The sequence below is a fragment of the Tursiops truncatus genome, chromosome 2, assembly GCF_011762595.2.
Source record: "Tursiops truncatus isolate mTurTru1 chromosome 2, mTurTru1.mat.Y, whole genome shotgun sequence".
Classification (NCBI taxonomy): Eukaryota; Metazoa; Chordata; class Mammalia; order Artiodactyla; family Delphinidae; genus Tursiops; species Tursiops truncatus.
In genome coordinates, this window is record NC_047035.1 from 97723164 (window position 1) to 97750394 (window position 27231).

The 27231-nt window shown below is 39.0% G+C and overlaps 1 long non-coding RNA gene and 1 pseudogene across 1 annotated transcript in view; one reads left to right on the top strand and one right to left on the bottom strand.

The window, feature by feature from the left end:
• LOC141277856 (uncharacterized) overlaps nucleotides 1-27231 on the bottom strand; it is a 393554-nt gene that overhangs the window by 336750 nt on the left and 29573 nt on the right. The window lies entirely within an intron of this gene.
• On the top strand, nucleotides 24191-24313 carry LOC117311392 (small nucleolar RNA SNORA70; annotated as a pseudogene).

Consider the following 27231-nt stretch of genomic DNA (forward strand, 5'->3'; position numbering starts at 1 on the left):
TCCAATATTACCACTTTGTTTATAATGGCTTCTTGTATGCCTCCAGGAAGACTTAAGATTTCCTCCTTTGTTCCTATGGGAACTTTGTTTGTACCTCTGCTTTGTCCCTTAGTATAGTCTCATTAAATCCATATCTATGCCACACCTCATCCTCTGCCTTTGTCTTAGTCTTTAAGGGGGTAAATATTAATCCAATCCCCAACTGATAGACTATTAGGCAATTTGTTGGCAAAAGATCTTCTGTTATTTTTTTACAAATATCACTTGCAAATCATTAGTACCACACTGTTCTGATTACTATAGTTTTGTAATAAGCTTTGAAATCAGGGAGTGTAAACCCTCTAAATTTGTTCTTTTTTGGTATGGTTTTGGCTATTCAGGGTCCCTTGAGATTCTAGAAATACAATTGATTTTTGTATGTTTTCCTTTTATCTGTGATCTTGCTGAACTCACTAGTTCTATGGGTTTTTTTGTTTTTTTTTTTTTTTTTTGTACGTGGGCCTCTCACTGTTGTGGCCTCTCCTATTGCGGAGCACAGGCTCCAGACACGCAGGCTCAGCGGCCATGGCTCACGGGCCCAGCCGCTCCGCGGCATGTGGGATCTTCCCGGACCGGGGCACGAACCCATGACCCCTGCATCAGCAGGCGGACTCTCAACCACTGCGCCACCAGGGAAGCCCTCTATGAGGTTTTTGTTGGGTCTTTGGTGTGTGTGTGTGTGTGTGTGTGTGTGTGTGTGTGCGCATACATACCATATTTTTTTATTCAATCATCTGTTGATGGACACTTAGATTGCTTCCATATCTTGGCTATTGTAAGTAATGCTGCAATGAACATAGAGGTACATACATCTTTCAAATTAGTGATTTCATTTTCTTCAGATAAATATCCAGAAATAAAACTGCTGGATCATATGGTATTTCTGATTTTATTTTTTTGAAGAACCTCCATATTGTTTTCCATAGTCGCTGGACCAATTTAGATTCCCACCAGCAGTGGAGGAGGATTCCTTTTCTCCACATCATCACCAACAGTTGTTACTTTTCTTTCAAATAATAGCCATTCTTACAGGTGAGAGATGTCTTGTGGGTTTTTGTTTACATGTCCTTGATGACTATTGAGGTTGAATGCCTTTTCATGTGCCTGTCAGCCATCTGTATATCTTCTTTGGAAAAATGTCTATTCAGATGCTCTGCCCATTTTATATTAGGTTGGGTTTTTTTTAATATTGAGTTGTATGAGTTCTTTATATAATTAAGATATAAATCTCTTCTTGGATGTATGGTTTACAAATATCTTCTCCCCTTCAGGAGGTTCCCTTTTTACTTTATTGGTGGTCTCCTTCGTTGTACAAAAGGGTTTTGTTTTGTTTTGTTGTTTTTTTAATTTGTTTTATATAGTCCCATTTGTTTATTTTTGCTTTTGTTTCCCTTGTCTGAGAAGACATATCTTTAAAAAAACACTGCTAAGATTAATGTCAAAGAGCATACTACCTATTAGACCAAGTAAGAAAGGGTCCAATTTCATTCTTTTGCATGTAGCTGTCTATTTTCTCAACACCATTTATTGAAGAGACTGTTTTTCCCCCACTGCATATTCTTGCTCCTTTTTTGTAAATTAAGTGACCATATAAACATGAGTTTATTTCTTGGCTCTCTGTTCTGTTTCACTGATCTGTTTTTGTGCCAGTACCATACTGTTTTGAATACTGTAGATTTGTGGTATAGTTTCAAGTCTGTAAATATGATACCTCCAGCTTTGTTCTTCTTTGTCAAGATTGCTTTTGTTACTCGGGGTCTTCCATGGTTCCATACAAATTTTAGGATTATTTGTTCTAGTTATGTTTAAAATGCCACTGGTGTTTTGATAGAGATTGCATTGAATCTGTACATCACTTTGGGCAGTATGGACATTTTAACAATATTATTCTTCCATTCTATGAGCACAGTATATCCTATTTATTTGTGTCATCTTCAATTTTTTCTTCAATGTCTTCTAGTTTTCAGAGTACATGTCTTTCACCACATTGGTTAAATTTATTCCAGGGTATTTTATTCTTTATGATGCAATTGTAAATGGGATTGTTTTCTTCATTTTAATTTCTGATGGTTCTTAATTAGTGTCTAGAAATACAACAGATTTCTACATATTAATTTTGTATCCTGAAACTTTGCTAAATTACTTGATTAATTCTAACACTTTTTTGGTGGCCTCTTTAGGGTTTTTCTATATATAGTATCATGTCATCTGCAAGTAGTAACAGTTTTATTTGGATGCCTTTTATTTCTTTTTCTTGTCTGATTTCTGTGGATAAGACTTAAAATACTATGTTTTGTTCCCTTTATCACTTTAAATATATCATGTAACTCCCTTCTGGCCTGCAAAGTTTCTCCTGAAAAATCAGCTGATAGCCGTATGGGGGTTCCGTTCCGTGTGACTCTGTTTTTCTCTTGCTTCTTTTTATATTCTGTCTTCGTCCTTTTGCCATTTTAATTATGATATGTCTTGGTGTAGATGTCTTTGGGTTCATCTTATCTGGGACTTTATGTGCTTCCTATACTTGGATGTCTGTTACCTTCCCCAGATTAGGGAAGTTTTCAGCCATTATTTCTCTAAATATGTTTTCTGTCCCTTCATCTCTCTCTGCTCTTTACGGGATCCTTATAATGCAAGCATTAGTATACTTGATGTTGTCCCTGAGGTCCCTTAAGCTCTCCTTAATTTTTAAAATTATTTCTTCTTTTTGTTCTTCTGACTGGGTGATTTTCACTATTCCATCTTCCATCACTTATCTGCTTTTCTGCATCATCTAATCTGCTGTTGATTCCCTCTAGTATATTTTTCATTTCAGTTATTGTAATCTTCAGCTCTGATTGGTTCTTTCTATATATTCTAAGTCTTTTGTGAAGTTCTCACTGAGTTCTTCCATTCTTCTTCCAAGTTCAGCGAGCATCCTTATGACCATTTCTTTGAACATTTTAACAGGTAAATACTTCTCTTCATTTTGTTAGGGGTTTTTTTCTGGAGTTTTATTTTGATTTTTCATTTAGAACATACTCCTGTCACCTCATTTTGTTTGACATTTGGTGTTTGTTTCTATGAATTAAACAATATAGCTACCTCTCCTAGTCTTGAGGGAGTGGCCTTGTGTGGGAGCATCATCTGTGTAGACTGCTTGTGCCCAGCAGCTTTGGCAGGATGGCTGGAGCTGGAGTGGGTGCAGGTCAAGGATAATCCCAGGGTGTGTGGTGCCACGGCTGCCTTGGCAAGGCAGCTGGAGCTGGAGCAGGCATATGCCAGTGCCAGTCCCTGGAAAGAGCCACGTTGAGGTTGCCTTGGTGGGGTGACTGGAGGTGGAGTGGATCCAGGACTGAGGCAGTCCCTGGGAACCAAGACACCAAGGCTTCCTTGGCAGGACAGCTGCAGCTGGAGCAGGCACAGGCCAGGGGTAGTCTTGGGGAGGGCCACATTGAGGTCACCTTGGTGGGACAGTTGGCAGTGGAACAGGCACAGGCCTGGGGCAGTCCTAGGGAGCACTACACCAAGGCTGCCTTGGCAGGAAAGCTGGAGCTAGAGTGGACACAGGCCAGGAGGAGTCCTGGGGGGATTCAAACAATGGTGTTCTCAGGTACCTCCAACCCCAGAGAGGACTCCAGCAGTTCCCCACTTGTTTGGCAGAAGCTCTAAATTTAGTAAATGGATTTATTTTCTGTATGGTCTAGGTTTCCTTTAAACTGCTGGGTTTTTGCTGTGTCTCAGGGCTCCGGTCCCTCAGTAATATCCATCTCTATTGTGGGTCACAACTTCAGGAGTGGGGTTCCATGGACACTGTTTCTCCATCTTTCCTACCCATTTTTATATGGTCCTTCTATGTAAAGAAGAAGTTCAATAAGCCCTCGGGTCTTCTTCAGGAGGAATTGCTCCATATGTAGGTGTAGATTCAGTGTTGTCTGTGAGAGGAGGTGGGCTCAGGGTCTTCCTAAGCTACCATCTTGGACCCTTTCCTGAGTCACTTTTTATATCTAACATCTCTGCTTAACAAGTTTGATCTTGCCTCTGGCTTTTTAAGTGTATGAAATATAGTTATAACAACTATTTTAATAGTCATCTACTAATTCTATAGTGTCATTTGGGAATCCATTTTGATTGATTAAATATCCTCCTCATTATGGGATATATTTTCTTTTCATCATTGGTAATTTTTTATTGGAAGCCAGATATTACGAATTTTACGCTATAATGTACTGGATATTTTGTATTCCTATAAATATTCATGAACTTTGTTCTGGGATGTAATTCAGCTATTTGGAAATAAAGTGATCTTGAGACATTTTTTAAAACCTCTGTTAGGTGAGACCAGAACTGCATTTATTCTAGGGTTACTTTTCCGCCCACTGAGGTGAGACTCTTCTTTGAACTCTGACTGATGCCCTGCAGGGTGTGAAATACTCTCATTTTGACTTTTGGGAACAGACACTATCTCCATCCCTTTGTGAACTTCAAGCATTATTGCCTCTATTACTTTTAGGTTGTTATTTGCTCAGACTGGGGTGGTTTTCTAACAAGTATGTGATGATCAGTACTCAAGTGAAGTCTTGAAGTAGACTTTCTGCAGATTTATGGTGTTCTCTCTGTGTGTAACTGCCTCTTCTCCAATAACCTTTCCTATGAACTCTGGTTGTCCTGACCTCCCCAGATTTCCAGCTTTGTCTCCTAAACTCAGGGCTACATCTGGGTTCTGAATGAATCCTGTGCCTTGGCCTAGAAACTTTATCTAGGCAGTAAGACGGCAGCAATATCAGATCTCACCACGTTTGTTTTCTGTTTCTTTTTGGGATCATGGGTTTTTTTTCTGTTTTCTGATATCCAGTGTCTTGAGAGTTGTTTCATTCATTTGTCCTGCTTTTTAGTTGTCAAGGCAATAGGGTAAATCCAGTCCTTGTTACTTCATCTTGGTTGGAGGTAGAAGTTCTCCTGTGCCACTTTATGCAAAGGTTTTATAAATATTGCCTGGAAAAAGCTTACTTTGTTTAGCAGCTTGCTCTACACAGATTTCTGATAAGCATTTAATACTTCTGTGGATGCATATGACTCCATTTCCATTCAGCGTCTTATAGGTTTTCCTGGCATCCAAAGCCCTCGATGGGTTTGTGCAAATAGGAGTGATTCTTCAATGGAAGAGAAAACTGAGGCCTAGAGAGTCCAACTGACTCACTCCAAAATTCACAATAACTTCAAGAACTGAGACTAGAACCTAGAAATCCAGAATCAGATTCCTGTCTTTGTACTACATCAGCCTGCTGTACTGGTGTTTTAAGAAGAGTCATACTGCAGGTTATTTAGGGAATTTTTAAAATTTCATTCTTTACTTCTTTAGAATATAAAACTTCTGTAGGTGAGATTGAATCCTTAAGTGGAGTCACTTGCTCCCATTCTATGGAGTCATTCGTTTCAGTCTATTCTATCCGGTCATTCATTCATTTACTCAAGAAATATATATGAAGCACCCATTATATGCAAAGATTTGAGAAACTGACAGGCCTGACACAATTTGGAGAAAAATTTATGTCTGTTTATCCATCCTGTTTTTCTCTCCCTATTGTCACATTGATGTCTAGAAATAGTTGAAATTTGGATCTTAGCTAAGGCTCCTTTGAAATAATTTTATGCCTTCTTTTTTTTTTTAATGTAAGGAAATGAACTTCAGTCTGGCATAAGGAAAGATATGACACCTTAAAAATACTCCTATGGAGACTATGGAAGTACGAGGATGATTTAGCTTCTACCTTCCCTTGAAGGGATGTAAAGCAGAAGGACAAGCAAGTCCTTTTCACACCTTGGATTCTATTTCTGTCCACTTTGTAATCTATTTTTATGGCTACAATCCAGTTTTGTCTCCGTAGGTTGTATTTAATAGTATCTTGGCTTTGAGTCAGGCAGAATACAAGAGGCTTGCTGTAGGGTGAGTTCACCTGGCCAAACACAGACTCCTATGCCACTTAAGAGGTTGTAAGAAAGGGCTATCTCACTTTGGTATTGAATATGTTGGGTGCACACATACACACACACACAGAGTAAATTCTATCTCCAATTGGAGCTCTGGGGCATGTAAACAGCCATAAGAGAATCTCCTAGGCTTACAGGGTGGGGAGTGCTACCTCTCTCCTATGTATTAGAAGAAGTGGCAGATGGCAGCTTTCTTGCCTAATAATCACCAGATGGCATGTAGCTATGCCCTGTGGTACAGCAAGGAAGAAACTGGGTTGATCATGTATTTTCTACACTTAAGCTCTTCTTACTTGATTGAAATCTGCTTATGCTATTAGTTATATGTCTATGTAAGAAGAACTTAAAGAATGTGACCAGAGCTTTACTGTGGCTGCAGAAAGCACTTATCTTAATTTCATGAAGTTTTAGCATATTATACCAGCTAATAATTTTCCAGTCTGCTAAGCAGCTCATAGATTTCTGTTCACTTATATTCTGAGTCATGATATCTGTTTGTACCATGCTGTGATCCATTCTAAAACCTTTTGCCCAGATGTTTTCAGGAATGATAAAATGTCTAGAGAACTTAAGTTTAATATTTTGACTAGCAGAATTTTTATTGTAAAATTTCAAAATAAATGTTTCTAAAAACTTTATACACACAACACACATATACATACTCGATTTTATGGAACGGTACACTAAACATAAATTGTCTTTTCATGTTAGAGACATCAGTTATGGTACAAGTACAGTTGATGTGGAAACATATGAGACTAAAAGCAGAATGAACTTTAATCCTAGAGACACTCCTAGAATAAAAGTTCGTGACAATTTTAAAAAGAAGCTGTAATAGATATCTTTTTAATTAACAGATTGTAATGACTCAGGAGGAATGAAAATCCTAGTATTATAATCAAAACCAAGTTATAACAACATTAATCTAACATGTTTCAGTGGGTTCCTTAAATTATTGGGATCCTGAATGGTAATTAGATATTAAGATGCGTATTTTCTTGTTTGCATTTGGCTGTTAGGTTTATCTTTCTTGAATTAAATATACAGTAACTTTAATGTATAGAGGTGATATATGGTATATTGAGAAGCTTCTCTGTCACTGGCAACAGCTTCTAAATTGCTTTCCCGTAGAGACTGACCTTTTATTTTGTGGTTCCATTTACTGCTTTTGCCTCACAGGCTGACCTCAGCCTTTTCTTCTGGCTTTTAATGCATAACGATTTTTTTAACATCTTTATTGGAGTATAATTGCTTTACAGTGGTGTGTTAGTTTCTGCTGTATAACAAACTGAATCAGCTGTATGTTTACATATATCTCCATATCTCCTTCCTCTTGTGTCTCCCTCCTATCCTCCCTATCCCACCCTTCTAGGTGAACACAAAGCACCGAGCTGATCTCCCTGTGCCATGCAGCTGCTTCCCACTAGCTATTTCACATTTGGTAGTGTATATATGTCCATGCCACTCTCTCACTTCGTCCCAGCTTACCCTTCCCCCTCCCCATGTCCTCAAGTCCATTCGCTACGTCTGCGTCTTTATTCCTGTCCTGCCCCTAGATTCTTCAGAACCATTTTTTTTTTAGATTCTGTATATATGTGTTAGCACACGGTATTTGTTTTTCTCTTTCTGACTTACTTCACTCTTCATGACAGACTCTAGGTCCATCCATCTCACTACAAATAACTCAATTTAATCTCTTTTTATGGCTGAGTAATATTCCATTGTATATATGTGCCACATCTTCTTTATCCATTCATCTGTCGATGTACACTTAGGTTGCTTCCATGTCCTGGCTACTGTAAATAGTGCTGCAATGAACATTGTGGTACATGACTCTTTTCGAATTATGGTTTTCTCTGGGTATATGCCCAGTAGTGGGATTGCTGGGTCATATGGTAATTCTATTTTTCATTTTTTAAGGAATCACCATACTGTTCTCCATAGTGGCTGTATCAATTTACATTCCCACCAACAGTTTAAGAGGGTTCCCTTTTCTCCACAGCCTCTCCAGCATTTATTGTTCATAGATTTTTTGATGATGGCCAGAGAAAGCATATTTTAGAAATGTGATAGATATTAACAGTTTGTCTTTCAAAAGGGTTGTATCATTCTCTATAATGCATTTCATTACATCCTTGTCAGCCCTGTATATTTTCAACAGTTTTGAGCTTTGCCAGTATGATAGATGAAAAATAGTCTGACAGATTTTGGTTACTTCATTTCTCATAAATTAGAAGAAGCAATAGGAGGATTTGTTACTCTGGACCTGTTTCTGATCAACAGAGAAAAACTGGTTAAAACTGACAGGAATATTGTGAGAAAATAACCCTCTAACCTTGAGATTTATGATGATAAAGAAATGAGACATTAGGTACAGTCAAGCATGTGCCCCAGGGTTTCGGAACCAAATTTCAAGAGGGTTCAAAGAAAATTCCTGGATGTCCTACAAGAAACTCTAAAATGAATGGGTGGTGAATGGGTTCCATTTCATACTCTAACGCCAATCAATTGTCTACCTGGAGCCCAGTAATGAGAGGGACTATGAGGGAGCATACAGCTCAGTGATTTTAAAAAAAAAAAGACCAACTAGTGATGCCTGCAGTGACTCCCATATGGGAGAGTGGTAGTGCTGAAACCATGTAACTCACATTGGGACTTGAACCCATGGTCTTTTAATTGACATCACACACCTGGTCTCAGGACTTAATGAAGTTCAGGTTCATGATGTCTCATGGCAGGAAGAATTCAGTGAGAGACAAAGTAATAGGTAAGAAGTGGATTTATTTATAGAGAAACACACTCCACGGAGTGTGGGCCATCTAGAAGGCTAGAGGCCCCAAAATATGGTGTCGTTTCTTTCTATGGGCTGGGTAATTTCATAGGCTAATGAGTGGGAGGATTATTACAATTATTTTGGGGAAGGGGTGGGGATTTCCAGGAAGTGGGCCACCACACACTTTTTAACCTTTTACGGTTGGCCTGAGAACTGTCATGGCACTGGTGGGTGTGTCATTTAGATGCTAATGTATTACAATGAGCGTATAATGAGGATCAGTGTCTACTGGAAGTGGAATCTTCCGCCATCTTTGATCTAGTTAGTTCTAACCAGTTTTTGTCATATCCTATGGCTATGTTATTCTTTTAAAAGTTGTGCCCTGCCCCTTTCCCTCCTGTTTCAGTATGTGTACCCCATGTCTTCCATCCTAAACTAAAATAGCCACTGCCGTTTTTAAGGATGAAGCAATACTCTAGGAAGTAAAACTCTATTTAATTGTGGAGTAGAAACAAATATTTCAATGCATCTACACTTGGGTTCAGGTTTCGGGTTTTTGTTTTTGTTTTGTAATATTTATAGCAGTGGTTTTCAACAGGGAGAAATTTTACCCCCCAGGAGACATTTGACAATGTTCTGGAGACATTATTGGTTAACACAGGCGTTGCTGCTGGCATCTATTGAATAAAGGCCATAGATGCTGCTAAACATCCTGTAATGCATAGGACAGCTGCTACAACAAAGAATTATCTGGCTCAAATGTCAATTGTGTCACTGTGGAGAAACCCTCGTCTATAAAAGGAGGAAGAGGTACTTAATTAGGGAATAAGTTAGAGCCACACACTTGGAAAAATAGCGTCAGCAAAACTGGCCAAGAATCAGATGCAGCTTGTGAACAGTGCTTTAAAAAAAAGTTTTTTGAGTTTTGTTGTTTGGGGTTTTTTTTTCCCTTAGTTGCCGATGAGAAACTAAGCGAGGATGGAGTAGAATCACTAATTAGGGAAGATGATTCAAAACACAGAGAGCCATGCAATTGAATTCTTATTTTGCAAACCATCTCACAAGGGAGAACGATTTCCAAACCAGAAAGGATAAAACAAGTACTGAGTGGGAAGAACTAAGTCCCACATTAAAGAGAATTAATGTTCTGCCCAGCTATTTAAATGAATCCAACCGTTCAAATCCAGATGAATTACCTTCAGGGCATTTAAAGTGCTTATACCATCAATGATTTGAGAAGTCATGAAGAATGAAAAAGGCTCCTAAAGGGAGAGAGAGGAAATGTTGTACCAGTTTTCCAAGAGGGACAGGGACAAGGGGAGAGAAAATTTTGGTTTCCAGAAATTATAGACCAGCAAATTGGGTGTCATTGTTTAGCAAATATTCATTTAGAAATTAAAGACTGCATTAGACACCACAACTGGTCATTTATTCATTCGGTCAGTCAGTCAGTCAGTCAGTCATTTACTTAGCAAACACTTTTTTAATGCCTACAAATCACAATGTACTTCTAGGTCCCATATTATTGCAAATCAACATTACTTCTATTGTTATACAGGCCGTAGTTAATCAATATACATCCATCTTTAGAAGGAGAAATATGGATAAAATAGGTAAGGGAGGGCTTCCCTGGTGGCGCAGTGGTTGAGAGTCCGCCTGCCGATGCAGAGGATGCGGGTTCGTGCCCCGGTCTGGGAAGATCCCACATGCCGCGGAGCGGCTGGGCCCGTGAGCCATGGCCACTGAGCCTGCGCGTCCGGAGCCTGTGCTCCGCAACGGGAGAGGCCACAACAGTGAGAGGCCCGTGTACCGCAAAAAAAAAAAAAAAATAGGTAAGGGAAATTCACTGCCAGTTGAAGCTATGGATTATTGTCAAATTAGAACAATGGTTCCCAGCATTGTTGCTGATCAAAATCACAACCCTAGGTAGTGCTTTAAAGATGCATGATTCATGAAAACAGAATACATGAAAACAGAATGTCCAAAATCGGGCCTAGGAATTATTTTTAAGTTTCCCAAATCACTGGTATAGCTGATGCAAAGATATGCATTCATGAAACAGTGCTCTGAAATACAGCGCTTAGTGGTATGTCCCAGGGCTCAGATGGTGACCCCCTCTGTTTATTAGCAGCATGGATGAAGACACAGAAATCATAATTATTATATCTGCCAATGGCACCAAGTTGACAGTGTTAATCTATGTACTGGAAAGCAAAATCAGGGTTCAAAAAGATGGACCCTGGAAAAAAAAGGGGAAAACAAACAAGGTGAACCTTAAACAGCCAAACTTAACGCTCTACATCTTGGTTCAAAAAAATTTTTTTGAAAAATATAGGTAACATGTAACTTGAAATAATGAATTAAGGAGGGGGAAACTACCTCCAAGGAGTTTAGGTAATGAGTAGCTCCATATAAGTCAACAGTATGACATGAATGAATGCTAAAAGCCAGTGAAGTTATTTGGTTGCATTTATAACCATCCTTGTTTCTTGCCAAAGATAGATAATAGTCACATTGGGGTTTTCTGCTCAGACTTCACAGGGGGTATACATCCAGACAGAGCAAGGTTTCTCAGCTGGCACTACTGACTTTTTGGTCTGGATACTTCTGCGTCATAGGGCGCTGGCTTGTGCACTGTAGGATGTTTACCAGCATCCCTGGTCTCTACTCACTAGATGCCCCAAGTATCTGCCCCCAGTCATGACAACCAAAAATGCCTGCAAACATTGCCAGGTGTCCCCAGGGAGGCAAAACTGCCCCCAGTTGAGAAGCACTGAGTTAGAGGTGCCTCCGCAGACAGCTGCCCTCACTTTCAAAGGGTACTTGCGTGTGGTGGCTTAGAGTGTGGAGTAAAGAACTTAAATTCATTCCTAACTCTGACAATTATCTGTGTGGACCTCTGTATGTTGATCTCCTCATCTGTAAAGTAGGGATTTAAAAATATCAGAAGAACTTAACTTACTGGATTGTTCAAAGGATTTAATGAGTTAATATATGTGCTAGCACATGGTTGATGTTACAGAATCATTAACTATTACTATTAATGGACTTAATCAGTCCACCAGCTTCCTGATGGAAGCCTCAGAAGACATCCCCCAATCCTCCCTTTCCTTTTCCCACCCCCTCACCTTCTCCAGACCAGCACAGTCCTTCCTTAGAATCCTGACTGCCAGCCCGAACAGCAAAGGAAGGAGAGAGGAGCAGACAGAGAAGGAAAAAAGGGAGAAGACAGGGAGGAAAATTAACAATGAAAGCCAATCCTCAGCTTCCCTCAGACCCCGGAAGGAGAGGTTTTGGGTTAAGAGAAGTGAAATGTTTCAGAACAAAAATAAAACTGTCACACTGAGCTTTAGAACACCTTCACATAAATGAATAGGTGTAGCACAACCTGGAAAAAGATGTCAAAATCGGAGGAAAACAGCCAGAAGTTCTGGCTGAAGTTGTTGGCCAACTTTGGCTGTGAGCCAGTTTATGCCATAGAACAGTTCCCCACTGTCTCCTGAGCCTGGCATGGGGCCTAGCACATAGTAGGCATTCAAAAAACACTTGATGGGTAAATGAATGAATAGTTTATGAGAACTGTCACACAGCTACTCTGTTGAGAGAATGGGGGTTGGAGGTGACCTACCTATTCATAGATCTGGCCATTAATACCAGTGAAGGAGGACCTTTAAAACATTTTTTTCCTTAGGTTCCCCAATCAAATCTCTACATAATTTTTGCAAGAGTTCCAACAAAGAGTTGAAAGGTATAACTGCGTCAACTTGCTGTACAGCAGAAATTAACACAACGTTGTAAATCAACTATACTTCAATAAATTTTTTTTTAAAAAGACAGAGGATCTTTTCATGAAGTCTGTTTTGTTTTCCAACTACCCATCAGCATTTGGGGACTGATCTAGGCTTCTCTGGGTATTTCTCAAAAATCATGGTTATAATCCCAAAGAATCTTTTCCTCCCAATTTTTACCTTCCTTCTCCTCTCTTTTCCTCAAATTTTTGTCCCTTCTTATGCCAATCTAAGTGAGAAAATATACCTGTGAAGTGGTAAAGTCATTTGTGTTCCTTGAAGGTGAGTAGGAGGGGTGGTAGCTGGGTGGGGAAAGTGGGGTACAGGAAGGCATAGTGCCACCTTATGTCAGTGCAGCATTTCGGGGGGAAAATTTCAGGCATCACTAAAATGTGGGGGAGAGGGGAGTGGTTAGACCAGGAAGTCTCTATAAACCTTTCAGTCCTCACATTCAGTAAAGCTGAGCAAGAGATGGAACAATATTGTAACAAGGTTGAGTTTTTCCTTGGGCTTGCAACTGGTTCTATGTGCTAGACATGAATATATGTGTCCCCACCCCACGTGCCCCTTCCAGCTGTCCACTCCTGCAGGGTCTGCTTCAGTTGCAGAGAGCCTCCTTGCCCAAGGTCATGCCACTCTGGGGACAGCCTGCTTCCAGTGACTGAGCAAGGAGGAGTATAAAGGCACAGTCATTGTGTTCTGAAGCAAAACACCCTAACAAGCAAGTCTTGCCGCATAGCTGTCTGCCCCAGGTTAGTCAAGTCTTTGTCAGGCCTGCATCACAGTTCAATTTCTCCCTCTACCCAATCCTGGTTTTCCCCATCCCTTCACAGGAGTTGAGCTCTAATAAACATCTGTCACCTCAAACTCTGCTGAAAGTGTCTGCTTCTGGGGAACCCAACCTACGGCAATTTAGTTGATGATCCCAAAGAATGAATTCCTAAATTATTTGGAATAAGTAAATGGCCTCCCAAGAGAAGTTGTTTTTTTGTTTGTTTGTTTGTTTGTTTTTGCGTTACGCAGGCCTCTCACTGTTGCGGCCTCTCCCGTTGCAGAGCACAGGCTCCGGACGCGCATGCTCAGCGGCCATGGCTCATGGGCCCAGCCGCTCCGCGGCATGTGGGATCCTCCCGGACCAGGGCACGAACCCGTGTCCCCTGCATCGGCAGGCAGACTCTCAACCACTGCGCCACCAGGGAAGCCCCCAAGAGGAGTTTTTGAAGAAAAAACAAATGCTCACTGGGAGAGGTAAACCCCATTATGTCAGTTTGGGGTTGGGGGGGAATTGCTCCAATACTTTATGCATTTTCATTTTTTAAGGAAGTGATCGTGATCCTTTGTTAGGGCAAAGGACACACTTTGAGGCAGAAAAGGAATTGGTGATTCAGAGACTTAAAAAGCTAAACGTGCCCAGAGTTTTTTGTCTTTTTGATGCTGGAAAACAATGGTACGTGGTAGGAGTGAAGAACGAGAAAAGTCAATGCAAATCAGCTGGCTCGTGCAAATTGAAGACGGATCTGAAGCTGCCATTGCTGCCATTGAGATGGCAGCTCAAGGAAATAGAAAGCCTGTTTCCAAGGCAATATATAAGAGCCCATGAGTGGCCTTTACTGCCTCTTTTCTACAGGAAAATCCGCAATGAGAACAGGACAACAAAACTGAAATTTCTGAATTCGTTTCCCAAAATCCACCAAGTTGTCCTAGGTCCCACCCCCGAAAAATTCTCCTCAGAGAGAACCCCTTATAAATATCATGACCTTAATGACAGTGAATTCTGATTTGTTGAAGTAGAAATAAAGCAGGAATTAAAGAGAACTTTGTATTGCACATAATGATAAGCCTCATCTGAAATACACATTTATGTGGTTATTTGGTTATTCGTTTAAATACCCGTTAGAAAGTTTTATTAAATGTAGATGGAGCTATTGTTTATGGTTGATTAATAACAATATTTATGGCTGTTTTTCTAAAATGATGGTTAGGAATTCCATTCTAAACCAGAGTTACAATTTGTAGCAGACAGTGTCAGACCCTCACCTACACTTGCAGAGAACCAAGTGCCTCAGAATTTACTTTCCCTGGGAGCAGCTCTTGAGAGTTACTGACAAATGTTGAGGATAAAAGTCCAGCTCTCTTGCCCTTAGCTTAACCTCCAGAGTTCCCCTGCAGGATCAGGCTGAAACTTCCCCCGTGGCACTCTACCTGAAACTGTTCCCTTAATTGCCTCTTGTCCTTTCCCTGTCCTTTTTTCCCCCACTCCATATATTTGAGAAAACATGGATAATAAAGGAAACAGAACTAAGAAAAATGCTGTAATATTAAATCTAATTACAAACATGGATATGAACTCATGACTTTTTAAAATATATTCCTATCTCTGTCCACTGAAAAGAGTCAAAACACAATCATAGTTCAGTAGAAATGAAGATATCTAGCCCCTAGATCTTGGCTTCTAATTTTCCACTAGTACATATACTAAGGTTCTTTGTGAAAATCAGTTGATTTTAGGTCTTGGGAAGGAAATGTACAAGATTACCCTAGGGCATCTCATTATGTTAAAAAGCAAGGAAGCACTTGAAGACTAAGAGGCCCAGAGCCAGCTTGAAGGGTCTTCCACTGGCCTTTGAAACAAATGTTAGCATCAAAAAGAATAATGATGGTAATGAATATAATGTTCTGAGTAAACAGCTGTCCATGAATGAAACTCAAGAAAGAGAGACAAAAAAAGAGGAGAAAAAAAAAGTTCTTATTTCATAATAAATGTAAAAGTAGTAATGGAAATTAGAAAATCACCACATTGCTACCCCTACTGTAAAAATTGATTTAGGCAAGGATCCTCAATGGACAATAAAACCACTGAGTGAAAAAATGTCCCATGGTACAAAGTCTCTCCCCATAGATTACTTGCAAATTGCAAATCAAAATATATATATACCTTTACAATAGAGCATAAGTAGTTACCTTAACCAAATAGTCCACCTTGAGTTTCCAACAGCAGGACAACCTAACCTTGCATGTGTCATGTGATGCAATTAAAAATATACAATACATGTGAAATATTCTTTCCAAAAAAGTTTAACTGGAATCTAATCAAGCCTCCAGACCTACCTTACAATTTACAGACAGTATAGGAAATAGCAGTACAAGTTCAATAACATCATAAACAAGCAATCAAAAAATCCAAAATTTGGGACATTTTACATGACAACTGGCTTGGACTCTTCATAAATCAATGCCGCCAAAACAACAACAACAACAAGAGGGCAGGGGGATGGTCTCAATTAAGAGATCTTAAATATCCATAACAACCAAATGCAATGTGTGAATCTTGACTACATCCTCATTCAAAAGATAAACATTTAAATGACATTCTTGTGACAATTGGAGAAATTGGACTGGATACTAAATATTGGACAGGACATCAAATATTATGGAATAGAATGTTATAAGATGTGGACTGGATATAAACATTATAAAACTATTTGTAATTTAGATAACAGTATTGTGTATATGCAGGCGAATAATCCTATTATTAAAGTGATGCATGCTAATGTATAGAGGAGCAAGTTATATCTGCTTCTCACTTTCAAACGGTTCTACCAAAACTTAGATATAGAAAGGGATAAAGAAAATATGGTAAAATGTTAACAATTGTTGAATATAGTTGTAGGGTATATAGATATTAACTGTACTCTTCTTTAAACTTTTCTGGTTCTTAAAATTTTTCAGTGGAAAAGAAATCATAGGGCTCCATGACAGTAATGAGTCCTTGTCAAGAAGTAATATCTGCGGCGGGCCGTTTTCGACCAGCAGAATAACGAGCCGCCACACGCAAGATTCTTCTCGTATCACACTTTATTGGAGCACAGCTTGGTTGAAGAAAGATGGAAGGAAGACCCCGCAATCCTATAGCAGTCTGCTTATATAGGGATTAAGAACATGTGTCGCTCTGTGATTGGCTTTCGCCGATGGTGCGATTTGTGAGCCAGCATCGGATAGGTCGCTACTTTAAAACCTCATTAGTATACTTAGCGCAAGCGCAGTGGCCACAGGAAGGATGACTCAGCTTATTTCAGCTTCCTGCCGCGTAGCAGTTAGCTGACCGCGCCCTACATCTCCCCCTTTTTTATTTATTAGAACACCAAGCGGAATGTAGCCCGTACAAGTGTTCACCTCATGATGTGCTCACTGTTCGAGGGCAGTTTTCCGTTGGCATGTCTGAGACACCTTCCTGCGTGCAATGCCAACAAGGGCTGCAGGGTGCAAAGGCTGACTCAGAATAATGGCTGATTCCCTATAGAGGTGCAATGGCAACAAGGCCTCTCTGTGCAAGGGCAATCAGGACAATGGCTGACTCCCTATAGAGGTGCAATGGCAACAAGGCCTCTCTGTGCAAGGGCAATCATTTCGAATTATTCAGGGCGGAGAGCCAGGCTGCGGGAGAATCTCCTTCCTTAATAGCCAGAAGTGCCTGAGTGAGCAGGACCCTATCTCGATGTGCCCTGATGCGCACACGACAGACCAACCAGAGACACAGCATAATCCCAAATACACAGCAGACTCCAAAGATTCCTACCCCCACCCACTCCCTAAAGAAGGAAAAGGCAGAAGAGAGCCAAGAGGCAAAATCTCCAAAGGCAACGGAGCCCGGCAGCACTCAGTTGCACAATCTGAATAATCCTTTGTGGAATTCCAACTAATACAAAGACTTCGATTAAGAATCATCAGGAACATCCAGCTCAGCATCTTCTCTGAAGTTTTCTTCAACAATTCTCGTCAGTCTTGATGGCACCCAGATGGGATCTTGATCCTGTGGGGAGACACAAAGAGATCCCCTGGATCGAGTAATAACACGATCCGGGCCCTTCCATTGATTGGACAACACATCTTTCCACATCACTTTGCCATAATTTTTATGGTTTGTTGAGGCTTTCATTAGTTTACTAAGTGGTGTATGCCTCTTAATCTTAAACTGCACCACAGAACCATCCTGCCCCGCCACCTTCAAATTAATATGATCGTTGTTCTCAGTCTTGACTCCTTCCTTGGGCTTTTCGTCGGCCATGGCCTTGCGGATTATAGGGCAAGCCTGTAATATGAATCACCTGCATTTTTTGACAAAAAAGAGCAAAGCTTTTGGAATGCCTCTGGGGTTAACCCCAGTCTTTTGGGTAACAACTCTTCACAATATTCCTAGCCAAAGCTCTGGTAATGTTAAATTTTTTTCTTAAGACTGTAGATGACACATGATATAGCTTATGAAACTCTTGAGCCTGTGTCGTAGAGTCTAGCGCTGTTAGAGCGCGTGTGGAAATTAAATTAAAAGGACACATCCAAACAGGTTGAGAATCATCACAGCGTTCTAATTGTGCATTTGTAATAGCTTGTTCTACCTTTTGAAGTGCCTGATGGGCTTCTGGGGTCAATTGGCGTGGGGAATTAAGATCAGGCTCCTAAAAAATTTACAACATCTCCCTTCTGTATTCCCTTGGGAGCAAGAAACAATCCCCCATTCCCTAAATATTTAATCAAAACGCCTAAGGCCTGTTCAAGCAACTCCATACAAGAGGCTTTATCTCGACTATTCAAAGGAATAGAAAAGAAACAATCTTTACGCCATTTCCCTAATTTTTTCTTAATTATTCCAGGGTGACTAGGAGGGTTCTAAATGCCCTAATTGTAACTGCTCATTCACTAGTTTGGATGCCGCCTCCAGCTTTTCCTTTGACAAAGGCCACTGAGGTACCCACACAGGTGTTGTGGTCCTCCATGTAATCATAAACTCAGTGACCCTTGAGAAAAACCCAAGCCTCGGCGGTTTAAATTTCCGCGGGCTTCTATAGGGGCGGTCATGCCTTATAACTTACGTCTTATCCCTCTATTAAATATCAGGGGCGGAAGCTCTAGCCTCCGCAGGATTAAAATATGGTGGACTAGCGAGTGGCGGCATGTACCAATGCCCATACCGCTCTTGTTCATATGCCGCGGCCGCTCCTTCTAAATCTTCCTCCTCTCTAGGATTTAATTCATCTTGAAACAAATATAATTCCTTAAACTCATCTAGGATTGGATATAATCCTGGCACCGTTTCTTGCTTTTCCTTTTGTTTTTTTTTTTTTTGTTTTTTTTTTTTCATATTTTCAGGCCTGTCTACCGTAGTCCCTGTTTGTTCATTCTCTGATACGCTATCTTGACTGGACTACTCACCGACGGTTCACTCCGTGTGTCGAGTTCTGAATCGGTCCTCCATGCAGGGCGCGAAGTTCCCGGGTTTCGGCACCACTTGCGGCGGGCCGTTTTCGACCAGCAGAATAACGAGCCGCCACACGCAAGATTCTTCTCGTATCACACTTTATTGGAGCACAGCTTGGTTGAAGAAAGATGGAAGGAAGACCCCGCAATCCTATAGCAGTCTGCTTATATAGGGATTAAGAACATGTGTCGCTCTGTGATTGGCTTTCGCCGATGGTGCGATTTGTGAGCCAGCATCGGATAGGTCGCTACTTTAAAACCTCATTAGTATACTTAGCGCAAGCGCAGTGGCCACAGGAAGGATGACTCAGCTTATTTCAGCTTCCTGCCGCGTAGCAGTTAGCTGACCGCGCCCTACAAATATCAACAATTTCCAGTTGGCCATTTTCCTCCCTTTAGTTTTTATAGAGGTATACTATGCCACTGATAACTAAGAGAATTTACATTTGTAAGGATACATGCTTTAGGCTTAACTGTGAAGATTTTAGAAAAACTTTATTTTCTCAAGTGGTCCCCAAAGTCATATCATTCAATAAACATATGGCTTCCTTTAAACTTGAGCCATTTTCAGATATTCCTTTATTCACTGAATTGGCTCAAGCATGTGTTAAAGTTTGAGTCATCATTTGCCTTTCATGAGTATCAAATGAGGTATTGGATTGCATGTCTGAGCAATCTGCAGTTTCTATAAATACTTGATAAGATCTACTTTCTCTATTTAAAATGGAAAATCATTTGGACTCTGCTATAAGAGAAAATATTATGTTCAAGTGAGAAACATCTTCCCTGCTTATTCAGTTGTCTGTATTCTACTATTCTTAACATTAAATGAATTCATATAAAGCAAAGGACCCTGAGTATTCCAACTTCACATCTTACCCATAAAGACACAGACCTGCAGAGCTTATATGATTTATACAGGGTCATACAGTCATTAACTAGTGGTAAATCAGAACTGGATCCAAGGTTTTTGACTACTAGTTAAAATATAAATATTCCTACACAATATTGCTCTACTGCTTATTTACTGTGTGATTTGGGGCAAGTTGCTTAACCTCTTGAGGGAGGGATAAAGATGGCAGAGTAGGAATATCCTGAGCTCACCTCCTTCCATGGATACACCAAAACTACAACTCTAATATGCTGTTGATTCCTTCTATTGTATCTTTCATTTAACTTATTGTATTCTTCAGCTCTGATCTATTCTTCTTATATTTTCTCTCTCTTTGTTGAAGTCTTACTGTGTTCCTACATTCTTCTCCAAATATGGTGAGCATATTTATGACCATTCCCTTGAACTCTTTATCAGGCAAATACTTATCTCCATTTCACTAGGGTTTTGTGTGTGTGTGTGTGCGTGTGCGTGTGTGTGTGTTTTCAATCTTGTTCTTTCATTTGGAACATATTCTGCTGTCTCCTCCTTTTGTTTGACTTTCTGTGCTTGTTTATGAATTAGGCAAAACAGTTATTTTTCCCATTCCCATTCCTTGAGAACAACTTGAAGACTTGCAGAAAAGTTTTCTACAGTTAAGGATATAAAGAAAAAACAACATTGACATAGGTAGGAAAGGCAGAGGCACAACTGAGTCAGAACCCATACATCTAGCACAGTAACCTATAAGTAGGAGGGGATATCACACATGCAGAGGTCCTCTCTAAGGAGCAAGGGGTTCAAGCCATACATCAGGCACTCCAGCCCTGGAAACCAGCATTGTGAAGATGAGCCCCCATATCTGGTTTTGAAAAAGAACAGGGCTTATGTCCCAGAGAGCAGGAGAGTTTCAGGAAACTGAGACTCCTCTCCTAAAGGACTCAAGCACAGACTCACTCACTCTGAGTCCCAGAACAGAGGTAGCAGTTAAAAGTAAATGGCAACCTGCCTTGGCTGCTGGAATATGCCCCTAGCATACGCCCACTCCAGCTTCAGCCACTCTGCCAAGGTGACCCAGCTCAGTCTAGTATGATCTGGGACACCACCCCCCCAGGCCACATCCACTACAGCTCCAGCCATACTGCCAAGGTGGCCCCAGCCTGGCATGCCCCAGGACACCCCCAGCCTATGCCTGCTCCAGCCCCTGCCTGCCTGCCAAAGCCACCCAGCAATCACAGTGCACATAGGGGACACTCCTACACAAGGCCGTAACTTCAAGAATGGGAAAAATAACCGTTTTACCTAATTCATAGAAACAAGCACAGAAAGAAACAAAAGCAGGATACAGCAGAATATGTTCCAAATGAAAGAACATGATTAAAAACTCATAGACACACACACCCCCCAAAAAAAAAAAAAATGGAGATAAGTATTTGCCTGATAAAGAGTTCAAAGGAATGGTCATAAATATGCTCACCAAACATGGAGAAGAATGTAGGAACACAGTGAGACTTTAACAAAGAGAAAATATAGAAGAAGAACAAATCAGGGATGAAGGGCTGAAGAATACAATAACTTAAATGAAAAATACACTAGAAGGAATCAACATCTGTATTGTCTAATATTTCTGTATTAGACAATACAGAAAAACACATAAGTTATCTGGAAGACAAAATAATGGAAATCACCTAATCAGAACAGCAGAACCAAAAAAAAAACTAAAGAAAATGAGCATAATTTAAGGGACCTCTGGGACAACATCAAGCACAATAACATTCTCTTTATAGGGGTCCCAGAAGGAGAAGAGAGAGAGAAAAGGGCAGAAAACTTATCTGAATAAATAATGGCTGGAAACTGCCCTAACCTGGGGAAGGAAACAGATATCCAGGAAAAAAAGTACAGAAAGTCCCAAACAAGATGAACCCAAAGAGATACACACCAAGATATATCATAAGTAAAATGGCAAAGGATTAAAGATAAAGACAGAATTTTAAAGGCAGCAAGAGAAAAACGATTAGTCACATACATGGGAACTCCTATAAGGCTATCACATGATTTTTCAGCAGAAACTTTGCAGGCCAGAGAGAGAGAGGCATGATATATTTAAAGTGCTGAAAGGAAAAAACTTCAAACCAAGAATACTCTACCTGGCAAGAATATCATTCGGAATTGAAGGAGATATAAAAAGCTTCCCAGATAAGCAAAAACTAAAAGTGTTCATCACCACTAAACCAGCCTTACAAGAAATGTTAAAGGGTCTTCTTTAAGCAGAAAAGAAAATCCCGTAACTAGAAATAAGAAAATACATGAAACAAAAAATGTCACTGGTAAAGGCAAATATATAATAAAGGCAGAGGATTAGCTTCTTAAAAGGCTAGCATGAAGGTTAAAAGACAAAAGTCATAAAATCAACTATATAACTACGATAAGTAGTTAGGGAATACACAAAGATGTATCCAAAAAAATATGTAAAATATGACATCAAAAACATAAAATGTGTGGTGGGGGGGACAAAGTAAAACTGCTTTTAGAATGTGTTCGAATATAAGCAAATATCAGAATAATATAAACTACTATATATATCAATAGCTATGAACTTCATGGTTACTGCAAACTAAAAACCTATAATGGATACACAGAAAATAAAAAGAAACCCAAAGATAACACTAAAAATAATTATCAAGCCACAAGAAAAGAGACTAAAAGCGGACAAAAGGAACAGAGAAGAACTACAGAAACAACCAGAAAACAATTAATAAAATGGCAATAAGTATATATCTATCAATCATCACTTTCAATGTAAATGTACTAAATGCTCTAATCAAAACACATAGTATGGCTAAATGGATTAAAAAAAATGACCTATATATGTTGCCTGCAAGAGACTCCCTGCAGAACTGACACACAGAGACTGAAGGTAAAAGATATGGAAAAAGATATTCCATGTAAATAGAAATGAAAAGAAAGATAGGGTATCAATATTCATATCTGACAAAGCAGACTTTGAGACAAAGACTACAACAAAAAACGAAGAAGGGCATTACATAATGATAAAGAGGTCAATCAAACAAGATAATACAACATTTGTAAACATTTATGCACCCAACATAGGAGCACCTAATAATATAAAGCAAATATTAACAGAAACAGAAGGAGAAATAGACAGCAATACAATAATAGTAAGGGTTGTAATACCTCACTTATATCAATGGATATATTCATTAAGACAGAAAACCAGTAAGGAAACTCTGGCCTTAAACAACACATTACACCAGATAAACTTAATACATATACAGAACATTACACCCAATGGCAAAAGAATGCACATTCTTTTCAAGTGCACATGGAACATTCTCCATGGTAGATCACATATTAGGCCACAAAACAAGTCTCAATAAATTTAAGAAGACTGAAATCATATCAGGCATCTTTTCCAACCACAACAGTACAAAACTAGAAATCAGCTACAAGAAAAAAAACACAGACACGTGGATACCAAAAAACATGCTATTAAACAATCAGTGGGTCAATGAAAAAATCAAAGAGAAAATCAAAAACTGCTGTGAAAATGAAAATGGAAAAACAACTCCCCAAAATCTATGAAATGCAGCAAAAGCAGTTTTAAGAAGGAAGTTCATAGCAATACATACCGACCTCATGAAACAAGAAAAACCTAAAATAAATAATCTAAATGTGCATTTAAAGTAACTAGAAAAAGAAGAACAAGCAATGCCCAAAGTTAGTAGAATGAAAGAAATGATAAAAATCTGAGTAGAAATAAATGAAATAGAGACTAAAAAAAAATAGAAAAGATCAATGGAAATGAGTTAGTTCCATGAAAAGACAGACAAAACTGACAAACCTTTAGGCAAATGTACCAAGAAAAAAGAGAGCCCACATAAATAAAATAAGAAATGAAAGAGGACAAACTACAATCAATATCACAGAAATACAAAGGATCGTAAGAGAATACAATGAACAATTATATGCCAACAAATCTGACAATCTAGAAGAAATGGATAAATTCCTAGAAACATACAATCTCACAAGACAGAATCAAGAAGAAATATACAATATGAACAGACCAATTACTGGGCTTGAAATTGGTCATTAATTTTAAAATCTCCCATCAAACAAAAGTCCAGGACCAGACAGCTACACAGGGGAATTCTACACAACATTTAAAGAAGAGTTAATGCCTATCCTTCTCAAACTATTTCAAAAAAACGGAAGACGAAGGAATGCTTTCAAACTGATTCTACAAGGTCAGCATCACCCTGACACCAAAACCAGACAACAACAATATTAAAAAAAAAAGAAAATTACAGACCAATATCCCTGATGAATACAGTTGTAAAAATCCTCAACAAAATACTAGCAAACTGAATTCAACAGTACATTAGAAGGATCATACACCAGAACCAAGTGGGATTTATCTCAGGAATGCAAGGATGGTTCAAAACCTGCAAATTAGTCAATGTGATATATCACATTAACAAATTGAAGAATAAATATCATATAACCTAGGGACCCAGTATGCAATGGCTGCAAACAGCAGCCTCCTCAGTAATGTATGCAGCCTGTTGCTTGCATGGGTGGCCCTAAGGGACCTTGGAGATAGCCCTTTCCAGTGGACATTTAGTCTGACATGATTTCCCCAATCTAGGCTCCAGACAGGTATGCAGGGTGCCTTTGAAAAGCCCCATGAAAAGTGGCCAAGGTCCCCATTGGCCAAGTCATCATGTTCATCCACATCAAGCTACAGAACAAAGAGCATATGATTGAGGCCCTATGCATGACCAAGTTCAAGTTCCCTTGCCACCAAAAGATCCACATCTCTAAGAAGTGGACATTTACTAAATTTAATGTGGATGTATTCGAAAACATGGTGGCAGAAAAGTGGATCAGCTGAGATGGCTGTGGGGTCAAATACATCTCTAATCATGAGCCCCTCAGCAAATGGTGGGACCTGCATTCATGAGTACCTTGGCACTGTCCCCTCCTTACTCGTGCCCACCAATAAATCCTACTTTCATGTAAAAAAAAAAAAATATATATATATATATAATCATCTCAACTGATGCAGAAAAGAAGCTTTTGACAAAATCCTACATCCATTTATGATAAAAACTCTCCAGAAAGTGAGTATAGAGGGAACATACCTCAACATAAAAAAGGCCATATATGACAACCTACAGCCAACATCATACTCAACAGTGAAAAGCTGAAAGCATTTCCTCTAAGATCAGGAATAAGACAAGGATGTTCGTTCTTGTCATTTTTATTTAACATAGTATTGAAAGTCCTAGCCACAGCAATGAGACAAGAAAAAGAGATCAAATAAATCAAATTGGAAAGGAAGAAATAAAACTGTCAATTTTTTCAGATGACATGATACTCTATATAGAAAATCCTAAAGACAACTTCAAAAACCTATTAGAACTAATAAATTAACTTAGTAAAGTTGCAGGATAGAAAGTTAATATATAGAAATCCTCTATGTTTGTGCACACTGGCAACAAACTACCAGGAAGAGAAAGTTAAAAAACAATACTATTTACAATGGCATCAAAAAGAGTAAAATACCTAGGAATAAATCTAACCAAGGGGATAAAATACCTGTACTTGGAAAACTGTAAGACACTGATGAAAGAAATTGAAGGAAAAACAAACAAATGGAAAGATATATCATAGTCATGGATTGGAAGAAGGAATATTGTTAAAATGACCGTACGACCCAAGGCAATCTACAGATTCAATGAATTCCACATCAAAATACCAATGGCATTTTTTCAGAACTAAAACAAATAACTCTAAAATTTGTATGGAAATACAAAAGATCCAAAATAGCCAAAACAGTCTTGAGAAAGAAGAACAAAAATGAAAGAAACACACTCCCTGATTTCAAACTATACTCCAAAGCTACAGTAATCAAAACCATATGGTACTGGCACAAAACAAGCATATATATCATGGGAACATAATAGAGAGCCCAGAAATGAACACACACTTACATGATCAATTAATCTATGACAAAGGAGGCAAGAATATACAATGGGGAAAAGACAGCCTCATATATAAATGGTGTTGGGAAAACTGGACAGCTACATGCAAAAGAATCAAATGGGACTACTCTCACATCATCTATAAAAATTAACTCAAAATGGATTAAAGACTTACATGTAAGACCTAAAACCATAAAACTCCTAGAATAACACATAAGCAGTACACTCTTTAACACTGGTCTTAGCAACGTACGTTTTTTTTGTTTTTTTTTTTTTTTGGCTTCTGTCTCCTCAAGCAAGGAAAACAAAAGCAAAAGTAAGCAAATGGGACTAAATCAAACTAAAGAGCTTTTGCATAGTGAAGGAAACTATCAACAAAATGAAAAGGAGACCTACTGAATTGAAGATATTGGCAAACAATACATCTGATATGGGGTTAATATACAAAATATACGAAGAACTCACACAATTTAACATCAAAAATACAAAAAAAAATCAATACAAAATTGGCAGAGGACCTGAATAGACATTTTTCCAAAGAAGACATACAGATAGCCAACCAGCACATGAAAAGGTGCTCAACACCACTAATTATTAGAGAAATGCAAATCAAAACCACAATGAGATATCACCTTACACCTGTCAGAATGGCTATTACCCAAAAGTCAACAAATAACAAATGTTGGTGAGGATGTGGAAAAAAGGGAGCCCTTGTTCACTAGGAATGTAAATGGTGTAGCCACTACAGAAAACAGTTTGGAAGTTTCTCATGAAATTAAAAGGTAGAACTACCATATTCCACTACTGGGTATTTTTCCAAAGAAAACAAAAACACTAATTTGAAAATATAGATGCATCCCTATGTACACAATAGCCAAGATATGGAAGTAACCTAGTAGATAAAGAAGATGTGGTATATATGCACAATGGAATATTACTCAGCCATAAAAAATGAAATCTTGCCATTTGTGACAACATAGATGGACCTAGAAGTATTATGCTGAGTGAAACAAGTCTGACAAAGAAAGATAAGTACCATATGAGTTCACTCATATATGGAATCTAAAAAACAAAAATGAACAAATAAAACAAAACAGAAATAGAGCCATAGATACAGAGAACAAACAGGTTTTTGCCAGACGGGAGGGGAGAGGGGAGGCGGGAGTCAAAAGGTGAGGGAGATTAAGAGGTACAAACTTCCAGGTACAAAATAAATGAGTCATGGGGATGAAATGTACAGCACAGGGAATATAGTCAATAATAATATAATATATTTGTGTGGTGACAGATGGTAACTAGACTTATTGTGTGATCAATTTTTAATGAATAGAAATATGAAATCACTATACTGTGCACCAGGAACTAACACAGTGTTGTAGGTCAACTATACTTCAAAAAACACACAAACTCAGAAAAAAAGACATCAGATTTGTGGTTACCAGAGGTGACAGGTGGCGGGAAGGAGGATTGGATGAAGGTGGTCAAAAGGTACAAACTTCCAGTTATAAGGCTAATAAATACTAGGGATGCAACGTA